This window comes from Lissotriton helveticus, chromosome 9 (genome assembly GCF_964261635.1).
Source record: "Lissotriton helveticus chromosome 9, aLisHel1.1, whole genome shotgun sequence".
NCBI classification, from domain to species: domain Eukaryota; kingdom Metazoa; phylum Chordata; class Amphibia; order Caudata; family Salamandridae; genus Lissotriton; species Lissotriton helveticus.
The window spans coordinates 1,288,396,478-1,288,423,711 of NC_136070.1; the positions used below are offsets into that span (position 1 = coordinate 1,288,396,478).

General features: G+C 44.8%; 1 protein-coding gene across 1 annotated transcript in view; it reads left to right on the top strand.

Moving 5' to 3' along the window:
* Positions 1–27,234, top strand: part of STAB1 (stabilin 1) — a 769,578-nt gene that overhangs the window by 604,828 nt on the left and 137,516 nt on the right. The gene's annotated exons all lie outside the window — the stretch shown is intronic.

Sequence of the window (27,234 nt, forward strand, 5' to 3'; positions counted from 1 at the left end):
AGGGCGTGCACGGAGACATGTGATGTAAACGTCACAGAAGTGTCATAAATGGGTGGATACATGGAGGGGGCTACCTGGGCAGCTGGAACCTTTAACCTACTGGTGCGCGCAAACGGGCCATGACGTGTAACTGGGGAGAGCTGGGGGCTCTGACTTCTAGCACTAGAAGAGGAGACTAAAGTCTGGGATGTCAGAACGACCTGTACCTATAGCATATCTGATATCTCGTGTTTGGAGCACATGTTGATTGAACCTAAAAGTCATCAGGGCAAAGGCTACTTGTCACGAAGGCTAGTGCATGCATATATTTCTTTATGTATTGCGTGTGCTATGAATCTTCTATGGATACTAATTCAGTAATTCTCTTGCATGGAGACAGGAAGACTAGACTATAGATGAAGATGTTTATGCGGTTCGTTAGCTAGGAATGTGAAGCCGGGGAGCTGAACTGATAACTGTGGGCATAACATATTCTTGGCAGACAGGCAGGCAGGCCAGGCCGGGCACCACGTTGCTTGGCAGAAAGTAAGTGAAGGGTCAGGGATGCGGGCGGGGCTGCATCGCTCCTCGGAGTGGTTCAGGAGACTTGAGGCTTGAATCTGGTGTCCGGGCCCTGTGAGGCCTAGAAACGGGTGCAACTCGATGATTTAACGTGCACAATGTAAAGACGTTGGCAACATAGGCCTAAAAGCCTAATTCACGTTGCTTTCACGGGGGACTGGATAACTGACATACTAACGTTGGACACAACTATAAATGCGTCTTTATTCGGTCAAGGGGGTAAATATGCATATTAATCATGCACATATAACATATAATGGGGAACACGTAGGGACACATGACAGGGCAAAATTCAATTTTCCTCATTCCCTCCTTGTTCCCTACGTTTCCTTCAGGAAACATCAATATTCATGAGACCATCTATCTGTTCATAGAGCATCATTTGCTCGTCTCTTATCTTCTGGGAATGGGACTTTGGACGTGGAATACAAGAGGTAGCGCACAAGCCGCAAATCGCAGGGCCACATTGTAAACAGAGACAACAACTGAATATGATTATTACTACTATTCCTAGGAATTACAGTACTTTCCATCCCCAGGCAGATATTATATTCCAGAGCCAACCGGACCATGTCCAGGTGCCTGGATTCTGGTGTAACTGATGGGCTATTTTATGAAGTCTTGTTATTGCTGAATATACAGACGGTGCGTTATTAGGAATGAAAACGCAACAACTAGATCCGATGACTCTACAAGCTCCGCCCCTATCGGCCAGTATGACGTCAAGAACAAGGCGGTTCTGAAGAACGACAAATCTCATAGCAGATTGCTCTTCTGTTAAGTTACCTAGAGCGGAAGTAGTCTCATTCACTACTGCTTCAAGGGTTCTGGTTAACCTGCGTATTAATTTACTATTCTGGATAGGTCCTATAAAGAAAAAGAAACCTTTATTGAAGTCTGTATACTGTTCTAATGCAGTTTCAGTTTGATCGACAATTGGGGACTCGATCTCCCTACTATGTCTGATGTGTACTAGATGTGTATTTCTGTGATAATCGGATGGGGCTAGGAAAACTGGTGGCAGTAGGAAGGCAATGTAACATGTTCCATCTTAATCTAGGGGCAGACGTACATATGCGGTCTGACCACATACAAAATATGAATGACGTGAGGCTTTGAAAGTAGATTTCCCACTGTCACTATACTCGACCACAGTATTACAATCACTGTGTCCTAGATGTACTGAACCATTCCTTCTAACACATAATTCGCCTTTCACTGGTAGAACTGTTATAGAAGGCAAGTCTGGAGTAGTCTCGGACTGAACATTCAAAACCATGAAATTCGAGGAGATGTGGTAAATAAATAAATTATTACCGGATCTATTTTTCGGAATTAATCAATAAACAGGTAGCTCAATAAATAAGAGTCGAGATTCGAGGTAGCTCAAGTTTACAGGCTTTAATCAGGCATAAAAGGACAGGAACAGGACAGCCTGTACGGGAATAGGATGGCAGCTGCCGGGGGCAGGATCTGGGAATGATGCGCATAACTTTAATATCCGTCCACAATATATATAGTTAAACAAAATACATTACATTCAATACAGTAGGCGTAGCAGTAGGCGTGGTTCGTAACAGTCGCGAAAGATAAGGGCAAAATGATGTAACAAGAAGGCGTGTACAGGGCGTATACATAGACATGTGATGTAAACGTAACAGAATATGTCATAAACGGGGCGGAAACATGGAGGGGGCTACCTGAGCAGCTGGGACCTCTAACCTAGTGGTGCGCGCAAACTGGCAATGACGTGTTACCAGGGAGAACTGGGGGCTATGACTTCTGCGCTAGAAGAGGAGACTAAAGTCTGGAGTGTCAGAGCGACATGTACCCAGGCATATCTAGTATCTGGTGTTTAGAGTACATGTTGATAGAATCCAAAAGTTATCAGGGTAAAGGCTAACAGACGCTAAGACTGGTGCATGCATTATTCTACTTGTATTGCGTGTGCGAGGAATATTCTATAATATTAATACAGTATTTCTCTTACATGGAGACACAAAGGCTAGACCATGACGGAAACTATTGATGCGATTCAGTAGCTTAGGAATGCAGAGAAGGAGGGCTGGACTGATAACTAGAAACATAACATACTCTTGGCAGACTGAGAGGCAGAGCCAGGCCGGGCCGGGCACTGTGAGGCATGAAAGTAAGCTAAGGGTCAGGGATACAGGTGGGGGCTGTATCGCTCCTCGGAGAGGGTTCAGGAAACAGGAGCTGAATCTGAGTCCGGGCCCTTTTGAGGCCTAGAAACGGGGACAATTCAATGAATTAACGTGCACACTGTGAAACGTGGCAACGTAGCTTTACATAGGCCTGATATTCGTAGCTTTCACGAGGACTGGAAACTGGCATACTAGAGATGGACACAACTGTAATTGCGTCTTTAATCGATCAGAAAGGGGATACATGCATATCGATCATGCACATATGACATAACATGGGGAACACGTAGGCACATACAACATGGCAAAATTTACTTTTCCACATTCCCTCCTTGTGCCCTACGTTTCCATCAGGAAACATCAATATTCATGATACCATCTATCATTTCATATAGCATCATTTGCTCGTCTCGAATTGTCTTGGAACGGGATTTAGGACTAGGAATACAAGAGGTAGCGCACATGCCGCAAATCGCAGGGCCACATTGTATACAGAGGCAGCAACTGAATATGATCATTACTGCAATACCTAGAAATGATAATACTTTCCATCCTGTGGTAAATAAATAAATAATACCTCTATTTTTCAATGAATAAATGAATAACAGATAGCTCAATAAATAAGAGTCAAGATTCGAGGTAGTAGGAGTTTTGCAGGTTTAATACAGCATAAGGACAGGAACAGGACAACCTGCACAGGAATAGGATGGCAGCGCTGCCGGGGGCAGAATCGGGACAAGGACCAGGATAACTTTTTAATAACAGTACATGAGCATATATACATAACGCAAACACATAGCATTACATTGCAATAGGCGTAGCAGTGGGTGGAGCAATAGGCGTGACGCGTAGCAGTCGCGAAAGATAAGGGTGAAAGTAGGTGTAACAGGGCGTATACGTAGACATGTGATGCAAACGTAACAGAATATGTCATGAATGGGGCGGAAACATGGAGGGGGCTACCTAAGGAGCCGGGACCTCTGACCTAATGGTGCGCGCAAACTGGCAATGACGTGTTACTAGGAGAAGCTGGGGGCTACGAACTCTGTGCTAGGAGCAGAGACTGAAGTCTGGAGAGTCAGGGCGACATGTACCTAAGCAGTATCTAGTATCTGATGTTTAGAGAACATGTTGATAGAATCCAAAAGTTATCGGGGTAAAGGCGAACAGACTCTAAGACTGGAGCATGCATTATTCTACATGTAGTGCGTGATGAAGAATATTAAATGATCATTAAATGCAGTATTTCTCTAACGTGGAGACGTGAAGGCTAGACAATGACGGAAACTATTGATGCAGTTCAGTAGCTTAGGAATGCAGAGAAGGAGGACTGAACTGATAACTGGAATCATAACATACTCTTGGCAGACTCAGAGGCAGAGCCAGGCTGAACCGGGCACTGCGAGGCAGGAAGTAAGTGAAGGGTCGAGGATACAGGTGGGGGCTGTACCGCTCCTCAGCGAGGCTTCAGGAGACAGGAGCTGAATCTGGTGTCCAGGCCCTTTTGAGGCCTAGAAACGGGGACTTTACAATGGAATAACGTGCACACTGAGAAACGTGGCAACGTAACTTTACATAGGCCTGATATCCGTAGTATTCACGAGAACTGGGAACTGACATACTAGAGGTGGACACAACTGTAATTGCGTCATTAATCGAACATGGGGAATACATATGCATATTAATCATGCACAGATAACATATGATGGAGGACGCGTAGGGACACAGAACATGGCAAAATTTACTTTTCCACATTCCCTCCTTGTCACTACGTTTCCATCAGGAAACATCAATATTCATGATACCATCTATCATTTCATACAGTATCATTTGCTCGTCTCGAATTTTCTTGGAACGGGATTTAGAACGGGGCTTGGGACTAGGAATACAAGAGGTAGCACAAATGCCGCAAATCGCAGGGCCACATTGTATACAGAGGCAGCAGCTGAATATGATCGCTACTGCAATACCTAGAAAGGACAAGACTTTCCATCCCCAAGCGGAAATTATATTCCAGAACCAACCGGACCATGTCCAGGTGCCTGGATCTTGGTGTAACAGATGGGCAATTTTATGGAGTCTGGTTATAGCTGAATAAACAGACGGCGCGTTATTTGGAATGAAAATGCAGCAACTAGATCCGATGACTCTACAGGCCCCGCCCCTATCGGCTAATATGACGTCAAGGACGAGACGATTCTGTAAAACGACAAATCTCATAGCAGATTGCTCTTCAGTTAAGTTACCTAGAGCAGAGGCAGTCTCATTGACTACTACTTCAAGGGTTCTGGTCAACCTACGAATTAGTCTACTATTCTGGATAGGTCCTATAAAGAAGAAGAAACCTCTATTGAAATCTGTATACTGTTCTAGAGCAGTTTCAGTATAATCGACAATGGGGGACTCCCTTCTATGTCTAATGTGTACTAGATGTGTGTTTCTATGATAATCAGATGGGGCTAGAAAAACTGGTGGCAGTAGGAAGGCAATGTAACAGGTTCCCTCCCAATTGAGGGGCAGACGAACATATGCGGTCTGACCACAAATAAAATAAGAATGACGTGAAGCTTTGAAAATAGATTTCCCACTGTCACTATATTTGACAATAGTAGTACAATCACTATGTCCTACATGTACGGAACCATTATTTCTAACACATAATTCGCCTTTGACTGGTAGTACTGAAATAGCAGGTAAGTCTGGAGTGGAATCAGACTGAACATTCAGGACCATGAAATTCGAAGAATAATTACCTAAATTGTAAACTTCGTTTTCTAGATCTAACCCTGTCCTGTGGGGAAGACCTTGTTTGTCTGGGAAACATGTACTGTTAAGAAAAGACATATCTGTTGAAGATGACGTTAACGTGGACCATGCTCCACACGAACCATTATGCGAAAATGGATAAGGGAAGAGTGGCAGAACTCCCTTCGGGGTCTGGAAAGGGGGGAGTCGACCACACACCCAACAATTAGTGGCATTGCTGGTCTGGTGTGAATAATGTAGCATGCGGATAAAGGAATTGTTACGCATAGCGAGGCGGTAAGAGAGTTCATGAGGAGGCAGATCACTAAACGTGTGCTCTACTGTAGCATTAGAAGACTTATTTACATGAGAAACTGGAAAATACAGATAAAACGCATAACTGGTGCAGGAAATCATAATACTGAGAAATAATATGAAACATAGAAAAACGATACATCGGATTGAGTTTTGACTAACTCTCTCACTATGGGGGTCTATTTTATACATGTCAGAAACCGGTCTAACCGTTTCACCTAGGGGAGGACTTAGACAATCAAACTGGCTGACTTATTTTACTAGACCTTAACTTGAGCTTATACTCCTGTTGCGGAGTTGTCTCTAACAGGGAGGGTGCAGTATCAGTGTCTTTTGCGGGACAGTCCTTAAGAATAGTACTTTGGCAGTCCTTGGAATCCTGGGAAATGTTCTTTGAAACTGGTTTCAATCCATAAAATTTTTTAATATGCGAAAGATGCACCCAGCCTTTGCGTCCCTCCAACTTCACGGCTGTACGAGTGGCCAGGAGGACCTGTCGGGGCTCCTTCCAGCGAGGCTCCAGTGGACTTGAGCGATCGAAATTTCGCACTAGGACCATGGATCCGGGAACGATTTCATGCGGTGCCACCTCGGTATTGTCTGGAAATGCGGCGGCAACCTGTGAACGACAAGAGTTGAGGGCAGACATCAAGGAAGCTAGGTAATCTGTCAGCATATTACTTGAAACATCGGTAATACTTCGGGGTCTAGGAGTACCCCACATGTTAGGGGGGCGGCCGAAAACGACCTCATACGGGGACAGACCTGATCTGGAATGTGCGACCATGCGCATATAGAACAAAGCGACTGGCAGAGCTACGAGCCAGTCCACACCTTTCTCTTGACAAACTTTTGCAATTCGGATTTTCAGGGTCTGATTATGTCTCTCTACGAGACCGGCTGCTTCAGGATGGCGTACACAATGGAACTTCCACTGGTACCCTAACAAAAGGGACACGTGTTTCATGAGTTCAGATGAGAATGGCTGGCCGTTGTCAGAATATACGACTCTAGGGAGTCCATAACGGGGGAAGAACTCACGAACCAACTGCTTGGCAGTGGTCGCGGCTGTGTAATCTGGGACTGGATATGCCTCCGTCCACCTAGACAAAGCGCATACAACTACAAGGACATACTTGAAACCTCGACATCGCTCCATCTGAATGTAATCCATCTGGAGGACTTCAAAAGGGTGGTCAGGGGGCTGGAATCCACCTTGTTCCACCGGGACACTTTTACCTGGATTAAACTGACAACATATCATACAGGTACGGACTTTCTGCTTGGCTGCAGCTCGTAAATGCTTGTTGAACCAAATGTTCTGGATACTGTCTAACATAGCTTTTTCTCCTAAATGTGCTGGACTATGTGCGGTATTGATAATGACTTGAACCATAGAGTCGGGGAGAAACCATGTGGCTCTACCCTTCGTTACCCATCCCTGATCTGTCTGGACCCCTCCTTGTTCGGACCATTTCTTGATTTCATCGGGAGTAGCATGTAACTGGATATCTATGACATCTTGAGTAGGGTCTTTAACTGTCATACATGTAGTCGGATCTGGAGTGTGCGTCTGTGTCTTATTAACTGGAATGTCTGGAGTCTGTGCTGTAAGCTTGGCTGTGCGATCTGCTAGATCATTACCTTGGGAAATAGTGTCAGTAACTTTCGTATGTGCTTTGCACTTCATGATAGCAATGGATGTCGGTAAGTGTATGGCATCTAACAGAGCCTGAATGAGGAGACCATGCTGAATCTTGGTTCCATGAGAAGTCATGAAACCTCTTTCTTGCCAGAGCACTCCAAAGTCGTGTACGACTCCAAATGCGTAACGTGAATCTGTGTAAACATTAACTTTCAGGTTCTTGGCGTGTATGCAGGCTTGAGTCAGAGCAACTAGCTCTGCTGCTTGAGCAGACAGGGTGTCAATACGGTGTGTTTCAATAACTTCAGTGTCAGTAGTCACTGCATACGCGGCGACTAGTTCTCCTGTACTTGTTCTCATACATGAACCATCCACATAAAGTGTCAGGTCTGGATCTGGTAATGGAATGTCTGTCAGATCTTGTCTTGGCTTTGTCATGATGTTAACTACTTCCACACAGTCATGTGTGGCAGGGTTTGGATTAACTGACGGTAACAGTGTAGCAGGATTCAAAACGTTGCAGCGTCTGATTTCTATGTGTGGCTGGAACAGTGTCAATTCATAACCTGTTAAACGTGCAATTGTCAAGTGCTGAGTTTGTGTTCGGTTTAAAAGAACTTCCACAGAGTGTGGAACTTGTACTGTCAGGGAGTGTCCTAATACTATGGAATCACTTTGTCTGATAGCTAATGCTGTGGCTGCAACTGACTTGAGGCACGCAGGCAGAGCCTGGGCTACAGGATCTAATGTGCTCGAAAAATAAGCACAGGGCTTGTATTGTCCTGCTTGATCTTGTGTGAGAACTGATAATGCTGTACCATCACGTTCAGTGACGAAAAGTGTAAAAGGCTTACTGTAGTTCGGTGTTGCTAGAACTGGAGCTTGACATAGGGCTTTCTTTAACTCATTGAAACTAAGTGTATGTTCAGATGTCCAAGGGAGGACAGTCGATACGGCTGCCTCCTGTGTCGTTAACTGTATCAGTGGCTTAGCTAGAAATGCATACTGAGGAATCCATTGTCTGCAATAAGAAGTAAGGCCAATAAAAGCACGTACCTCCTTCTGGGTCTTGGGCTGAGGAAGACTCGCTATTAACTGGATACGGTCTGGTGTCAACTGCCTACCCCTCTTGGACAGTAAGTGTCCTAAGTAGACCACTTGCTGGACACAGAATTGAAGCTTCGAAGGGGACACCTTGTGTCCCATCTCGGCTAGAAAATACAAGACTGTAAGGGATGCTCGCTCGCAAGCACGTTCAGAACGGGCTGTGATCAGGAGATCATCGACATACTGGAGCAGGGCAGTGTCAGTTGGCATGTGAATGTTGTCTAGTTGTCTCTTGAGTGCTTGACTATAAATACTAGGACTTTCTGTGAAACCTTGAGGAGCTCGTGTGAACATATAGCTCCTTCCATTTAAACAAAATCCGAAAAGAAACTGGCTGTCTGGATGAATGGGAACACTAAAAAATGCGTTCTTGAGGTCTATGACTGTAAAAAATGAGGCTTCGGAATCAATGACTGTCAACAGGGAAGAGATATCTGGGACAACTGGATACTGGGGAATAATACATTTATTAAGTTCTCGGAGATCAATCACTAAACGATATACTGGAGGTGCATTTGGATCAGTACGTTTCATAACAGGAATGATCGGAGAATTACATACATTGGAGTCAGTTTCCACAACTACTCCTTGAGCGATGAGCTCGTCAATGATTTTGGATAAGGCTGCTACAGCCTCAGGTGGCAATCTGTACTGTCTGATTCGTGGTAACACTACACCTGGCTTGAGAGTCACACGATGGGGTGTGATTTGCATAAAGCCAACATCAGTTGGACCTTGCGCCCATAGATGCTGTGGAACATTAGACAATCTGGGATCAAAATCTCGTAATACATAGTGACCCTTAAAGTCACGTAGGAACAATCGTATTCCCTCTGGGGAACAGCATATAACTGCACCTAACTCTTTCAGTGTTTTAATACCTAATAGATTCTCTGGACATGACTTAGTAAGTAACAGGTCAGTAGTGCGGGACAATTGACCTACTTCTAGAGTAACTGGCTTTGAAATTTCATTTACAATAGGTTTTCCTGAAAATCCAAGGGAAACATTTCTTGAGCCTGAGAGCGGAGCCCCTGGAACTTCGGCGTGACTGATGGTGGTCCTACTTGCCCCTGTGTCAATCAAAAACTTTCTGTCTTTCCCTAATACTTGACTATGAACATAGGGACCTTCTTGATCTACAGGTATCTCGATGAGAGGCAAGCCTACCTCCCTCTCTAGGCTGTTTCATGAATATGGCTGATACTCTGGATACTCAGACTGTGCATACTGGTACATCTGCTGTGTAACATGCTGTGTTGCAGCGATGGGCTGCGGTGCTGTAACTGTCTGTGGTGCATTCTGTGACTGAGGAGTTTGTGTAACTTGTTCTTGTCTAGGCGGACGTGGTCTTTCTTTAGTCTTACCGGTAGCTATGTTGTGTTTCAGAACTGCACACTCGTTTATAAAATGACCTGGCTGTTTACAATAATTGCAGTTCCCTTTAACGGGAGCTGCAGGATGACTGGCTTGATTTGGACCCCTTTTCTGACTGTCTTGAGGAACGGATTGTGCAACTAGCACTTTCATTTTCGTGTCTTTCATACGTTTCCTTTCATGTTCTTGCTCTTCTCTGATTCTATTCTGGTGATACTGAAGCATCTGTAACATCTGGGACGGGGTATTAGCTTGCCGGGTACTTTCGACTTTCAAAACTCGGTTTTTAATTTGTGGACTTGAATTCTCGACTAATTTAGTAACAAAAAGATGAGGGTATGATTCGCTACTTGTCTTGAGGCCACTGTTTATGGTAAAACATTTCTCAAATCTGGAATAATAATCACTAGTGTCTTCGTCTTGTTTCTGTTTACAGGCTGAGATTGCATCCCAGTCTTCTTTTCTAGTTGTCAATAACCTAGGCAAAACTTGTATTAATAATTCTGGTAATTCTTTACATTTATCTCCAAGACCGGTACCTGGTACTCGTGCCTTGTCTTCAGCTTCTAGGACTGCCCAATCGATCTTTTTCTCTCCCACCTCCCATTCTTTTTCCTTGAGTTTCTCATATACCCCTGCGGGCAACAGGACTTTTAACATTTTAATAATATCTGGATACGTGTATTCTCCCATACGGAGCATGTCTTTTAATTCTCGGTGGAACCCTGCTGGATCTTTATCATGACAGGGAATTAACTTTTTCATCTCTAAGAGTTCCATTTTTGTGATAGGGGTGTAAACAAACACTCGTTGCATTTCACCACCGTCTGTCTTAACTGGATGCACTTCTCGTAACGGATTCTGTCTGTCTATGTAAAAGGGTTTACTTTCTGGGGGTGAGACATGAACAAAATGCGGGTTCAAAAACATACTATATTTGTGGCGCTGTTCTAGAATGACACTAATCAAATCGGTACCTAAACCTTTCCATTTGTACTGGAGTAACTCGTTCAGGACATCATGTAACGGACCTGGATCAGAATGTTGACCCTCATACAGTGTAATGAGGTGCTGGATCATATACATACCCGCCAGTCTCTGCTCGGCTGGGGGCAATTTCAGGAACATTTGTGCCACTATTTCGTCTGGAAAAGTGGTAGAATCAGTAGTCCATCGGACTGCTGATCGGACTAGTTCTTGTTCATGCATAGTACTTAATTCACTGTAACCAATTCGTGATTTCAGAATGTGATCGGTAACTTGAAATACTTGTTCCAGAGAACCTTGTTCTGGTGCTGGATGGTGAAAAACTGGCTTGTGTTCTAGACGTAAATGGCGATCTGGAAATCTAGATTTTCCTACATACGCTATTCTGTCGGGATTCTCGTCCTCTACCTCTTCTGTAGAAGAGTCATTTTCTTTCTCGCTTACTTGTGCTTCTTTACGTTGTTCGTGTACCCTTATTATTTCTTTACTGATTTTCTTGTACATACTCTCTATACTACTGATAGTCTTGTGCTTACCCTCGGCTATATTATCACTCCACCTTGTCAGGATTTTCATTTCGGCTCGATCTTTGGTCGGATAATCTTGTTCCCTTATTAGACAATTAATCAGAAACTTTAATATCATGAGCTGGACTTCAACTTTTCTTTGGCACATGACGTCACTAATACTTTCTGGATCATTCCCTGTACGGATGAAACGATATATTCTGTCTAGATCCTCTTTCATATCTGGTAGGGTGACTAGATACTCGGTCACTTTTCTCACGCGTAATGAATATAATACCATATTATCCTCGCCTGGGACTGGATCATAGCCACATTCGTTAAGGGCTTTTCTTATTTCTGCAACAGACTGATATCTGGGCGTACGCTGTGACGCTTGTGCATGTAATTCGGCTAACGTTAAACGCTTGTGTGGCGGCGGGGTTTGAGGAGGACCTCCCCCTGCGGCCCCTAAACTAGAGTCGTCTACTGATGCTCTTCGTCCTGGCAGAGTGGGAAATGGAAATGCAGGCTGGACTTGTATGGCGGGCTGGACCGGGGGTACCGTAACAGGTACTCCGGTGTCTGGAGGAGCGGGAAGTGCCTGATTTACAGGGACTGGCGGAGCAGGAACAGGATTTGCATATTCTGGGACTGTGTCGTCCAAATAGGACGAGATAAAAATATCAGCTGCGGTCGGTTTGTGACGTAGCTTGGTCGGAACTAATGGTGGCGGGAAATTACTGGATGCCTCTGGGGTCGCTTTTGGCAAGCCCTCGGCAAGAAGAGGATACATACCCTTAATAAGAGCATGCCTCTGTCTGTCTGACTGTTCGGTTTTAACTCGTTCACCAATCTCGATTAATTCCCTTTCTTGGGCTCGTTCTAAGGATTCTCTACTTAATTCTGACTTTCTGATTTCTTTTTCGGTTCTTTTATGAGATTCTTTGCGCCATAACTCGATGGCATCTTTCTGTGACTGTCTGGCTTTCTTTTTCCATAATGCTTCTTCTACTCTCATGATGCACTCGGCATCCCATGTACCCGATACGGGCCATCTATACTTTTCCTCTAACTGTTTGGTATACTCTACCCATAAATCTAGATACAATATGGCGCTTATGCCATGCTTCTGATACATGAAATGACCTGGACTGTCCCTAGGCGGGACAGGAACTGCTGCTTCTAGCAGACCTTTTCTGGTTTTTAACTGACGCAGTTTTGAAAATAGCGGCATAACTGAACTATAATCTAGACACAACACAATACACAATAAACACGATAATTACTTCGCACTCATACCACGACATTAAAATACATGAAGAACATTCAGAATAACAGTTCGAACAGAATACTACCTGGAATACGGAAAACAGAATACATGAATTTTCTCGAGAACAGAACTGACTAGAACAGAAACTAGATGCACTGCTGAAACAGTACGAAACTTACCGGTCTCATACAGAGACACGTCAGGACCCGCATCCACCGGAGTGGACACTTCGTTTGTGGGCTTGTGTACCACCAACCCACGGACCAGAGTCAATTAGATTGACCCTGTCTAGATACTACCCCAGTAATGGTACTCACCGGGCAGTAAGAACGGAAGGCCTCAGACTGGACGGGACTGCTTCGACGCCGGCCGGACGAACTTCGGACTTCTGTTACGGGTGGGCCTCCGGATACCTCGGACCTTGGACTCTCGGCTTGGGCTCTGGTCGGGACTCGCCGCGTTCCTCCACCGTCTCGTCTGGATGCTGGACCGCAACCTCCGTCTCCTCCGTGGGCCTGAGGGATACTTGAAGCAGAAATATCTGCCGGTGCGCAGAAGAGTTCCGTCACGACTGCAGAGGGTCAGGGGGTCGGCGTGGCTTCACCGACGCGTGGGGAAAGGGCAAGTCCCTATTCGGGCGCCATTATGTGGTAAATAAATAAATAATACCTCTATTTTTCAATGAATAAATGAATAACAGATAGCTCAATAAATAAGAGTCAAGATTCGAGGTAGTAGGAGTTTTGCAGGTTTAATACAGCATAAGGACAGGAACAGGACAACCTGCACAGGAATAGGATGGCAGCGCTGCCGGGGGCAGAATCGGGACAAGGACCAGGATAACTTTTTAATAACAGTACATGAGCATATATACATAACGCAAACACATAGCATTACATTGCAATAGGCGTAGCAGTGGGTGGAGCAATAGGCGTGACGCGTAGCAGTCGCGAAAGATAAGGGTGAAAGTAGGTGTAACAGGGCGTATACATAGACATGTGATGCAAACGTAACAGAATATGTCATGAATGGGGCGGAAACCATGGAGGGGGCTACCTGAGGAGCCGGGACCTCTGACCTGATGGTGCGCGCAAACTGGCAATGACGTGTTACTAGGAGAAGCTGGGGGCTACGAACTCTGTGCTAGGAGCAGAGACTGAAGTCTGGAGAGTCAGGGCGACATGTACCTAAGCAGTATCTAGTATCTGATGTTTAGAGAACATGTTGATAGAATCCAAAAGTTATCGGGGTAAAGGCGAACAGACTCTAAGACTGGAGCATGCATTATTCTACATGTAGTGCGTGATGAAGAATATTAAATGATCATTAAATGCAGTATTTCTCTAACGTGGAGACGTGAAGGCTAGACAATGACGGAAACTATTGATGCAGTTCAGTAGCTTAGGAATGCAGAGAAGGAGGACTGAACTGATAACTGGAATCATAACATACTCTTGGCAGACTCAGAGGCAGAGCCAGGCTGAACCGGGCACTGCGAGGCAGGAAGTAAGTGAAGGGTCGAGGATACAGGTGGGGGCTGTACCGCTCCTCAGCGAGGCTTCAGGAGACAGGAGCTGAATCTGGTGTCCAGGCCCTTTTGAGGCCTAGAAACGGGGACTTTACAATGGAATAACGTGCACACTGAGAAACGTGGCAACGTAACTTTACATAGGCCTGATATTCGTAGTATTCACGAGAACTGGGAACTGACATACTAGAGGTGGACACAACTGTAATTGCGTCATTAATCGAACATGGGGAATACATATGCATATTAATCATGCACAGATAACATATGATGGAGGACGCGTAGGGACACAGAACATGGCAAAATTTACTTTTCCACAATCCCCAGGCAGATATAATACTCCAGAGCCAACCGGACCATGTCCAGGTGCCTGGATTCTGGTGTAACTGATGGGCAGTTTTGTGAAGTCTGGTTATAGCTGAATAAACAGACGGCGCGTTATTAGGAATGAAAATGCAACAACTAGATCCGATGACTCTACATGCTCCTCCTCTATCGGCCAGTATGACGTCAAGAACGAGACGATTTTGGAGCACGACAAATCTCATAGCAGATTGCTCTTCGGTTAAGTTACCTAGAGCAGAAGTAGTCTCATTCACTACTGCTTCAAGAGTTCTGGTTAACCTACGGATTAACTTACTATTCTGGACAGGGCCTATAAAGAAGAAGAAACCTTTATTGAAGTCTTGATACTGTTCTAGAGTAGTTTCAGTTTGATCGACAATTGGGGACTCGATCTCCCTTCTATGTCTGACGTGTACTAGATGTGTGTTTCTGTGATAATCAGATGGGGCTAGAAAAACTGGTGGCAGTAGGAAGGCAATGTAACAGGTTCCATCCCAATCGAGGGGCAGACGAACATATGCGGTCTGGCCACAAACAAAATAAGAATGACGTGAAGCTTTGAAAATAGATTTCCCACTGTCACTATACTCGACAGTAGTAGTACAATCACTATGTCCTACATGTGCGGAACCATTCTTTCTGACACATAATTCGCCTTTGACTGGTAATACTGAAATAGCAGGCAAATCTGGAGTAGTATCAGACTGAACATTCAAGACCATGAAAGTCGAAGAATAATTACCTAAATCATATACTTCATTTTCTAGATCTAACCCTGTTCTATGGGGGAGACCTTGCTTGTCTGGAAAACATGTTCTGTTCAGAGGGGACATATCATTGGAAGATGACGTTAAAGTGGACCATGCTCCACACGAACCATTATGTGAAAACGGATATGGAAAGAGTGGCAGAACTCCCTTCGGTGTCTGGAAAGGGGGGAGTCGACCACACACCCAACAATTAGTGGCATTGCTGGTCTGGTGTGAATAGTGTAACATTCTTATAAATGTATTATTTCGCATAGCAAGACGATAGGATAACTCGTGAGGAGGCAGATCACTAAATGTGTGCTCTACTGTAGCATTAGAAAACTTATTTACATGAGAAATTGGAAAACATAAATGTAATGCATAACTTGTGCAGGTAACCATTAAACTTAGAAACAATAAGAAACTTAGAATGACGATACATCGTATAGAGTTTTGACTAACTCTCTCACTATGGGGGTCTATCTCATACATGTCAGGGACCTGTCTAACCGTTTCACCCGAGAGGGACTTAGACAATTAAACTGGCTGACTTATTTTACTAGACCGAAGCTTCAACTTATACTCCTGTTGCGAAGTTTTCTCTAACAGAGGAACTTTCAGTTCAGAATTAAGTTCAGAGTCTGGTTTCAGGCAGTCTTTAGAAATATCCTTTGAAAATGTTTTTTCACGAATTCCATGGAACTTCTTTATATGGGACAGATGGACCCACCCCTTGCGGCCCTCCAACTTCACGGCCGTGCGGGTGGTCAGGAGAACAAGTCGCGGCTCCTTCCAACGAGGCTCCAGTGGACTTGAACGATCAAAATTCCTGACGAGGACAAGGTTGCCTGGAACGACCTCATGCGGTTTCACTTCAGTATTGTCTGGAAATGCGGCGGCAACCTGTGAACGACAAGAGTGTAGGGCAGACATCAAGGAAGCTAGGTAATCTGTCAACATATTACTGGAAACATCTGTAATACTGCGGGGTCTAGGTGTACCCCACATGTTTGGGGGGCGGCCGAATACGACCTCATAAGGGGACAGACCTGATCTGGAATGTGCAACCATCCTCATGAAAAATAAAGCAACTGGCAGGGCAACTAGCCAGTCTACACCTTTCTCTTTACATGTCTTAGCAATACGGATTTTCAGGGTCTGATTATGTCTCTCTACGAGACCGGCTGCTTCAGGATGGCGCACACAATGGAACTTCCACTGGTACCCTAACAAAAGGGAAACATGTTTCATTAACTCGGATGAGAATGGCTGGCCGTTATCAGAATACACGACCCTAGGGAGTCCGTAGCGGGGAAAGAATTCACGAACCAACTGCCTGGCAGTGGTCGCAGCTGTGTAATCTGGAACTGGATATGCTTCTGTCCACCTGGACAAAGCGCATACAACTACAAGGACATACTTGAAACCTCGACATCGCTCCATCTGAATGTAATCCATCTGGAGGACTTCAAAAGGGTGGTCAGGAGGTTGGAATCCACCTTGTTCCACCGGGACACTTTTACCTGGATTGAATTGACAACATATCATACAAGTACGGACTTTCTGCTTGGCTGCAGCTCGTAAGTGCTTGTTGAACCAAAGGTTCTGTATACTGTCTAACATAGCTTTTTCTCCTAGATGTACTGGACTATGTGCGGTATTAATGATGACTTGAACCATAGAGTCGGGGAGAAACCATGTGGTTTTTCCCTTCGTCACCCATCCCTGATCTGTCTGGACCCCTCCTTGTTCGGACCATTTCTTGATTTCTTCAGGAGTAGCATGTAACTGTATGTCTATGACATCTTGTGTAGGGTCCTTAACTGTCATACAAGTAGTCTGTTCTGGAGTGGATGTCTGTGTCTTGTTAACTGGAATGTCTGGTGTCTGAGCTGTAAGCTTGGCTGTTCGATCTGCTAGATCGTTACCTTGGGAAATGATATCAGTAACTTTCGTATGTGCTTTGCACTTCATAATAGCAATAGCTGTCGGTAAATGTATTGCATCTAACAGAGCTTGAATGAGGAGACCATACTGAATCTTGGTTCCATGAGAAGTCATGAAACTTCTCTCCTGCCAGAGCACTCCGAAGTCGTGTACAACTCCGAATGCGTAACGTGAATCTGTGTATATGTTTACTTTTAGGTTCTTGGCACGTATGCAGGCTTGGGTCAGAGCAACTAGCTCTGCTGCTTGAGCAGACAAGGTGTCAATACGGTGTGTTTCAATAACTTTGGTTTCAGTAGTCACTGCATACGCGGCTACTAGTTCTCCTGTACTCGTTCTCATACATGAACCATCCACATAAAGTGTAAGGTCGGGATTAGGTAATGCAATGTCTGTCAGATCTTGTCTTGGCTTGGTCATAGTGTTAACAACTTCCACACAGTCATGTGTGGCAGGACTTGAAGTAACTGACGGTAACAGTGTAGCAGGATTTAGAATGTTGCAGCGTCTGATTTCTATGTGTGGCTGGAACAGTGTCAGTTCATAACCTGTTAAACGTGCAATTGTCAAGTGCTGAGTCTGTGTTCGGTTTAAAAGAACTTCCACGGAGTGTGGAACTTGTACTGTCAGGGAGTGTCCTAATACTATGGAATCACTTTGTCTGATTGCTAGAGCTGTGGCTGCAACTGACTTGAGGCACGCAGGCAAAGCCTGGGCTACTGGATCTAATGTGCTCGAAAAATAAGCACAGGGCTTGTACTGTCCTGCTTGATCTTGTGTGAGAACAGATAATGCAGTACCATCACGTTCTGTGACAAAAAGTGTAAAAGGCTTACTGTAGTTCGGTGTTGCTAGAACAGGTGCTTGGCATAAGGCTTTCTTTAATTCATTAAAAGCAAGTGTATGTTCAGATGTCCAAGGGAGAACAGTCGATACGGCTGCCTCCTGTGTCGTTAACTGTATCAGTGGCTTTGCTAAAAATGCATACTGAGGAATCCATTGTCTGCAGTAAGAAGTGAGGCCAATAAAGGCTCGTACCTCCTTCTGTGTCTTGGGCTGTGGAAGACTCGCTATCAACTGGATACGGTCTGGTGTCAACTGCCTACCCCACTTGGACAGTAAGTGGCCTAAGTAGATCACTTGCTGGACACAGAACTGAAGCTTCGAAGGGGACACCTTGTGCCCCATCTCGGCTAGGAAATACAGAACTGTAAGTGATGCTCGCTCGCAGTCACGTTCAGAACGGGCTGTGATCAGTAGATCATCGACATACTGGAGCAGGGCAGTGTCAGTTGGCATGTGAATATTGTCTAGTTGTCTCTTAAGTGCTTGACTGTAAATTCTAGGACTTTCTGTGAAACCTTGAGGAGCTCGTGTGAATTTATAGCTCCTTCCATTTAAACAAAAACCGAAAAGGTACTGGCTGTCTGGATGAATCGGGACACTGAAAAATGCGTTCTTGAGGTCAATAACAGTGAAGAATGTAGCTTCAGAATCAATAGCTGTCAATAGGGATGAAATATCTGGGACTACTGGATACTGGGGTATGATACATTTGTTAAGTTCTCGAAGGTCAATCACTAATCGATATACTGGAGGTGCATTTGGATCAGTACGTTTCATGACTGGAATGATAGGAGAATTACATACATTGGAGTCAGTTTCTACAACCACTCCTTGAGCAATAAGCTCGTCAATAATTTTGGATAAGGCTGCTACAGCCTCAGGTGGCAATCTGTACTGTCTGATTCGTGGCAAGACTATACCTTGCTTGAGAGTCACACGATGGGGTGTGATTTGCATAAAACCTACATCAGTTGGACCTTGCGCCCATAAATGCTGCGGTACATTTGATAGTCTTGGATCAAAATCACGTAATACATAGTGACCTTTAAAGTCACGCAAAAACAATCGGATTCCTTCTGGGGAGCAGCAAATAACTGCACCTAATTCTTTCAGTGTTTTAATGCCTAACAAATTTTCTGGACATGACTTCGTAAGTAACAAATCAGTAGTTCGGGACAATGGACCAACTTCTAGAGTAACTGGTTTTGAAATCTCGTTCACAATAGGCTTTCCTGAAAATCCAAGGGAAACATTTCTAGAGCCTGAGAGCGGAGCCCCTGGAACCTCGTCATGACTGATAGTAGTCCTACTTGCCCCTGTATCAATCAAAAACTTTCTGTCTTTCCCTAATACTTGACTGTGTACATAGGGACCCTCTTGATCTACAGGTATCTCGATGAGAGGCAAGCCTACCTCCCTCTCTAGGCTGTTTCATGAATACTGTTGATACTCTGGATACTCTGACTGGGCATACTGGTACATTTGCTGTGTAACATGCTGTGTTGCAGCGATAGGCTGCGGTGCTGGAACTGTCTGTTGTGCATTCTGGGGTGACTGAGAAGTCTGTGAAACTTGTTCTTGTCTAGGCGGGTGTGGTCTTTCTTTAGTTTTACCATTAGCTATGTTGTGTTTCAGAACTGCACACTCGTTTATAAAATGACCTGGCTGTTTACAATAATTGCATGTCCCTTTAACGGGAGCTGCAGGATGACTGGCTTGATTCGGACCCCTCTTCTGACTGTCTTGTGGAACAGATTGTGCAACTAATACTTTCATTTTCGTGTCTTTCATACGTCTCCTTTCGTGTTCTTGCTCTTCCCTAATTCTGTTCTGGTGATATTGGAGCATCTGGAGCATTTGCGACGGGGTATTAGCTTGCCAACTACTTTCGACTTTCAATACTCGATTTTTAACTTGTGGACTTGAATTCTCGACTAGTTTAGTAACAAAAAGATGAGGGTACGATTCACTACCTGTCTTCAAACCACTGTTGATAATAAAACATTTTTCAAATCTAGAATAAAAATCACTAGTGTCTTCATCCTGTTTCTGTTTACATGCTGAGATTGCATCCCAATCTTCCTTTTTCGTGGATAATAACCTTGGCAAAACTTGTATCAATAACTCGGGCAATTCTTTACATTTGTCCCCAAGACCGGTACCTGGTACTCGTATATTATCTTCAGCTTCTAGAGCTGTCCAATCAATCTTTTTCTCTCCCACCTCCCATTCTTTTTCCTTGAGTTTTTCATATACCCCTGCGGGCAACAGGACCTTTAGCATTTTAATGATATCTGGATACGTGTATTCTCCCATACGGAGCATGTCTTTTAATTCTCGATAGAACCCTGCTGGATCTTTGTCGTGACAGGGAATTAATTTCTTCATCTCTAAGAGTTCCATCTTTGTGATAGGGGTGTAAACAAATACTCGTTGCATTTCACCACCCGCTGTCCTAACTGGGTGTACTTCTCGTAACGGATGCTGTCTATCCATGTAAAATGGTTTACTTTCTGGAGGTGAGACGTGAACAAAATGCGGATTCAGAAACGTTCTATATTTGTGGCGCTGTTCTAGAATGACACTAATTAAATCGGTACCTAAACCTTTCCATTTATACTGGAGTAACTCGTTCAGAACATCATGTAACGGACCTGGATCAGAATGTTGTCCCTCATACAGTGTAATGAGGTGCTGGATCATATACATACCCACCAGTCGCTGCTCGGCTGGGGGCAGTTTCAGAAACATTTGTGCCACTATTTCGTCTGGAAAAGTGGTAGAATCAGTAGCCCATCGTACTGCTGATCGGACTAGTTCTTGTTCATGCATAGTACTTAATTCACTGTAACCAATTCGTGATTTCAGAATGTGATCGGTAACTTGAAATACTTGTTCCAGAGAACCTTGTTCTGGTGCTGGATGGTGAAAAACTGGCTTGTGTTCTAGACGTAAATGGCGATCTGGAAATCTAGATTTTCCTACATACGCTATTCTGTCGGGATTCTCGTCCTCTACCTCTTCTGTAGAAGAGTCATTTTCTTTCTCGCTTACTTGTGCTTCTTTACGTTGTTCGTGTACCCTTATTATTTCTTTACTGATTTTCTTGTACATACTCTCTATACTACTGATAGTCTTGTGCTTACCCTCGGCTATATTATCACTCCACCTTGTCAGAACTCTCATTTCGTTCGGATCTTTAGTCGGGTAATCTTGTTCCCTTATTAAACAATTAATTAGAAACTTTAATAGCATGAGCTGGGTCTCAGCTTTCCTTTGAGACATGATTTCGCCAATACTTTCTGGATCTTCTCCTGTACGGATGAAACGATATATTCTGTCTAGATCTTCTTTCATATTCGGTAGGGTGTCCAAATACTCGGTCACCCGTCTTACACGCAATGAATATATAACCATATTATCATCGCCTGGGACTGAATCATAGCGGCATTCAGTGAGAGCTCGTCTAATATCTGCAACGGACTGCTGTTTGGGCGTACGCTGTAACGCACGTTCATGTAACTCGACTAACGTTACACGTTTGTGTTGGGGCGGGGTACGAGGAGGACCTCCCCCCGCGGCTCCTAAACTAGAATCGTCGACGGGTACTGTACGGGCTGGAAGAGTGACTGATGTAGCGGGAACTTGTACTGTGGGCTGGACCGGGGGTACCGTAACAGGTGCTGTAACAGGTGCCCCGGTGGCTGGAGGAACAGGAATTACATTATTTACAGGAACTGGCGGAGCAGGATTTACATATTCTGGGACTGTGTCGTCCAAGTAGGACGAGAGAAAAATATCAGCTGCGGTCGGTTTATGACGTAGCTTAATCGGAACTAATGGCGGCGGAAAATTACATGGTACTTCCGGGGTTGCTTTTGGCAAGCCCTCGGCAAGAAGAGGATACATACCCTTAATAAGGGCATTTCTCTGTCTGTCTGACTGTTCGGCTTTAACTCGTTCACCTACTTCGATTAATTCCCTTTCTTGGGCTCTTTCTGAGGATTCTCTACTTAATTCTGACTTTCTGATTTCTTTTTCGGTTCTTTTATGAGATTCTTTGCGCCATAACTCGATGGCATCTTTCTGGGACTGTCTGGCTTTCTTTTTCCATAATATTTCTTCTACTCGCATGATGCACTCGGCATCCCACGTACCTGATACGGGCCATCTATATTTCTCTTCTAAGTCTTTGGTGTACTCCACCCATAAGTCTAGATATAATATGGCACTTATGCCATGCTTATGATACATAAAATGACCTGGACTGTCCCTAGGCGGGACAGGAACTGCTTCCTCGAGCAGACCTTTTCTAGTTTTTAACTGGCGTAATTTCGAGAACAGAGGCATAACTTAGGCTGGAGTCTGGACACAATACAATACACAATAAACACAATAATAACTTAAGAAAACAAATCACTCATACCACGACATTGAAAACACATGGAATAACATTTAAAATAACAGTTCGGACAGAATATTACCTGAAATACTGGAAACAGAACACATGAATTTCTCGAGAACAGAAATTACTAGAATGACTAGATGTACTGCTAAAACAGCACGAAACTTACCGGTCCCATAAAGAGACACGTCAGGACCCGCGTCCACCTAAGTGAACACTTCGTGTTGGATTTGCGTACCCAAACCCACGGACCAGAGACAAATTATTTGACCCTGTCTAGATACAACCCCAGCAACGGTACTCACCGGGCAGCAAGAACGGAAGGCCTCGGACTGGACTGGACTGCTACGACGACGGACGGACGAACTTCGGACTTCAGTTACAGGTGGGCCTCCGGATACCTCGGACCTTGGACTCTCGGCTTGGGCTCTGGTCGGGACTCGCCGCGTTCCTCACCGCCTCGTCTGGACGCTGGACCGCAACCTCCGTCTCCTCCGTGGGCCTGAGGGATACTTGAAGCAGAAATATCTGCACGTGCACGGTATGGTTCCGTCACGGCTGCAGAGGATCAGGGGGCCTGCGTGGCTTCTCCGGCGCGTGGGGAAAGGGCAAGTCCCTATTCGGGCGCCATTATGTGGTAAATAAATAAATTATTACCGGATCTATTTTTCGGAATTAATCAATAAACAGGTAGCTCAATAAATAAGAGTCAAGATTCGAGGTAGCTGAAGTTTACAGGCTTTAATCAGGCATAAAAGGACAGGAACAGGACAGCCTGTACGGGAATAGGATGGCAGCTGCCGGGGGCAGGATCTGGGAATGATGCGCATAACTTTAATATCCGTCCACAATATATATAGTTAAACAAAATACATTACATTCAATACAGTAGGCGTAGCAGTAGGCGTGGTTCGTAACAGTCGCGAAAGATAAGGGCAAAATGATGTAACAAGAAGGCGTGTACAGGGCGTATACATAGACATGTGATGTAAACGTAACAAAATATGTCATAAACGGGGCGGAAACATGGAGGGGGCTACCTGAGCAGCTGGGACCTCTAACCTAGTGGTGCGCGCAAACTGGCAATGACGTGTTACCAGGGAGAACTGGGGGCTATGACTTCTGCGCTAGAAGAGGAGACTAAAGTCTGGAGTGTCAGAGCGACATGTACCCAGGCATATCTAGTATCTGGTGTTTAGAGTACATGTTGATAGAATCCAAAAGTTATCAGGGTAAAGGCTAACAGACGCTAAGACTGGTGCATGCATTATTCTACTTGTATTGCGTGTGCGAGGAATATTCTATAATATTAATACAGTATTTCTCTTACATGGAGACACAAAGGCTAGACCATGACGGAAACTATTGATGCGATTCAGTAGCTTAGGAATGCAGAGAAGGAGGGCTGGACTGATAACTAGAAACATAACATACTCTTGGCAGACTGAGAGGCAGAGCCAGGCCGGGCCGGGCACTGCGAGGCATGAAAGTAAGCTAAGGGTCAGGGATACAGGTGGGGGCTGTATCGCTCCTCGGAGAGGGTTCAGGAAACAGGAGCTGAATCTGAGTCCGGGCCCTTTTGAGGCCTAGAAACGGGGACAATTCAATGAATTAACGTGCACACTGTGAAACGTGGCAACGTAGCTTTACATAGGCCTGATATTCGTATCTTTCACGAGGACTGGAAACTGGCATACTAGAGATGGACACAACTGTAATTGCGTCTTTAATCGATCAGAAAGGGGATACATGCATATCGATCATGCACATATGACATAACATGGGGAACACGTAGGCACATACAACATGGCAAAATTTACTTTTCCACAGAGAAATTACCTAGGTCGTATACTTCATTTTCTAGATCTAACCCTGTCCTATGGGAAAGACCTTCCTTGTCTGGGAAACATGTTCTATTCAGAAGGGACTCATCGTCTAAGGATGATGTTAATGTAAACCATGCTCCACACGAACCATTGTGTGAGAACGGATAGGGAAAAAGTGGCAGAACTCCCTTCGGTGTCTGGTAAGGGGGGAATCGACCACACACCCAACAATTAGTGGCATTGCTGGTCTGGTGTGAATAGTGTAACATACGTATAAAAGTATTGTTGCGCATTGCAAGTCGGTAGGATAACTCGTGAGGAGGTAGTTCACTAAAAGTGTGCTCTACTGTATCATTAGAGGAAAGATGTACATGCGAATCAAGAGGAGGAAAAAATACATGGAGAATGTAACTTATACAGGTGATCGTAAGACTCAGAAATAACATAAACAATAATGTAACAACACATCTGCTGCGCAGATTCTTACAATAACGTATTTTCTTGGAGTTTCTATCTCTCTCACTATGTGGGTCTATCTCATACATGTCAGGAACCTGTCTAACCGCTTCACCCGAGAGGGACTTAAACAATTAAACTGTCTGACTTGCTAGACCTTAACTTGAGTTTATACTCCTGCTGCGGAGTTTTCTCTAACAGGGGAAGTTTAGAGTCAGTATCGGGGCAGTCCTTGAGAAAAGTCTTTGGACGGAGTCCATGGAAACGCTTGATGTGGCTGGAGTGTAGCCAGCCCTTCCGGCCTTCCAGCTTCACGGCAGTCCTTGTGGTCATCAGAACAAGTTTCGGCTCCTTCCAGCGGGGCTCCAGAGGGCTTGAACGATCGAAATTCCTAACGAGGACTAGGTCGCCTGGAACGACCTCGTGCGGTTTCACCTGGGTGTTGTCTGGAAAGGCAGCCGCGACCTGTGACCGACAAGAGAGTAGTGCAGACATCAAGGAAGCTAGGTAATCTGTCAGCATATTACTGTCAACATCGGTGATTTTACGTGGCATAGGTGTACCCCACATGTTTGGGGGACGACCAAACACAACTTCAAACGGTGACAGACCAGATCGGGAGTGGGCGACCATTCTCATATAGAAAAGGGCAACCGGTAGGGCTACCATCCAATCTACACCTTTCTCTGCACAAACCTTTGCTATACGTCTTTTCAGAGTCTGATTGTGTCTCTCGACGAGGCCAGCTGCCTCGGGGTGTCGTACGCAGTGGAACTTCCACTGGTACCCTAACAGAAGTGATACTTGTTTCATGAGTTCGGATGAGAATGGCTGTCCGTTGTCTGAATACACGACCCTGGGCAAACCATAGCGTGGGAAAAACTCACGAACCAACTGCCTGGCAGTGGTCGCGGCAGTGTAATCTGGGACTGGATATGCTTCTGTCCATCTGGACAAAGCGCATACAACTACGAGGACATACTTAAAACCTCGACATCGATCCATCTGGATATAATCCATCTGGAGGACTTCAAAAGGGTGGTCAGGAGGATGGAATCCACCTTGTTCCACCGGGACACCTTTACCTGGATTGAACTGACAACAGATCATGCAGGTACGCACTTTCTGCTTAGCTGCTGCTCGTAAATGCTTGTTAAACCAAAGGTTCTGGATGCTGTCTAACATGGCTTTTTCTCCTAAGTGTGCTGGACTATGTGCTGTATTAATAATGACTTCAACCATAGAGTCGGGGAGAAACCATGTGGCTTTTCCCTTCGTCAACCATCCCTGATCTGTCTGGACCCCTCCTTGTTCAGACCATTTCTTGATTTCGTCTGGGGTAGCATGTGTCTGTATGTCTAGTACGTCTTGTGTAGGGTCCTTAACTGTCATACAAGTCGTCAGGACTGGAACGTCTGTCTTTGTCGTGTTAACTGGAATGTCTGGAGTCTGAGCTGTAAGCTTGGCTGTTCGATCTGCCAGATCGTTACCTTGGGAAATGGCGTCAGTGGCTTTCGTATGTGCTTTGCACTTCATAATGGCAATGGCTGTCGGCAAATGTATTGCTTCTAACAGAGCTTGAATGAGGGAGCCATGCTGAATCTTGGCTCCATGAGAGGTCATGAAACCTCTTTCTTGCCAGAGGACTCCAAAGTCGTGAACGACTCCGAATGCATAACGTGAATCTGTGTATATGTTTACTTTCAGGTTCTTGGCTCGTATGCAGGCTTGGGTCAGAGCGATGAGCTCTGCTGCTTGAGCAGACAGGGTGTCAATACGATGTGTTTCTATAACTTCAGTTTCAGTAGTCACTGCATACGCAGCCACTAACTCTCCTGTACTTGTTCTCATACATGAACCATCCACGTAAAGTGTCAGGTCTGGATCAGGTAATGCAATGTCCGTCAAGTCTTGTCTTGGCTTTGTCATGGTGTTAATAACTTCCACGCAGTCATGTGTGGCAGGATTTGATGTAATCGAGGGTAACAGTGTAGCAGGATTTAATATGTTGCAGCGTCTGATTTCTATGTGTGGCTGAAACAGTGTCAGTTCATATCCTGTTAAACGTGCAATTGTCAAATGCTGAGTCTGTGTTCGGTTTAAAAGAACTTCCACGGAGTGTGGAACTTGTACTGTCAGGGAGTGTCCTAACACTATGGAATCACTTTGTCTGATAGCTAGAGCTGTGGCTGCAACTGACTTGAGGCACGCAGGCAAAGCCTGGGCTACTGGATCTAATGTGCTTGAAAAATAAGCACAAGGCTTGTGTTGTCCTGCTTGATCTTGCGTGAGAACAGATAATGCTGTACCATCACGTTCAGTAACAAAAAGTGTAAAAGACTTACTGTAGTTTGGTGTCGCTAGAACAGGTGCATTACATAAAGCTTTCTTTAACTCATTGAAAACAAGTGTATGTTCCTGGGTCCAAGGGAGGACAGTCGATACGGCTGCCTC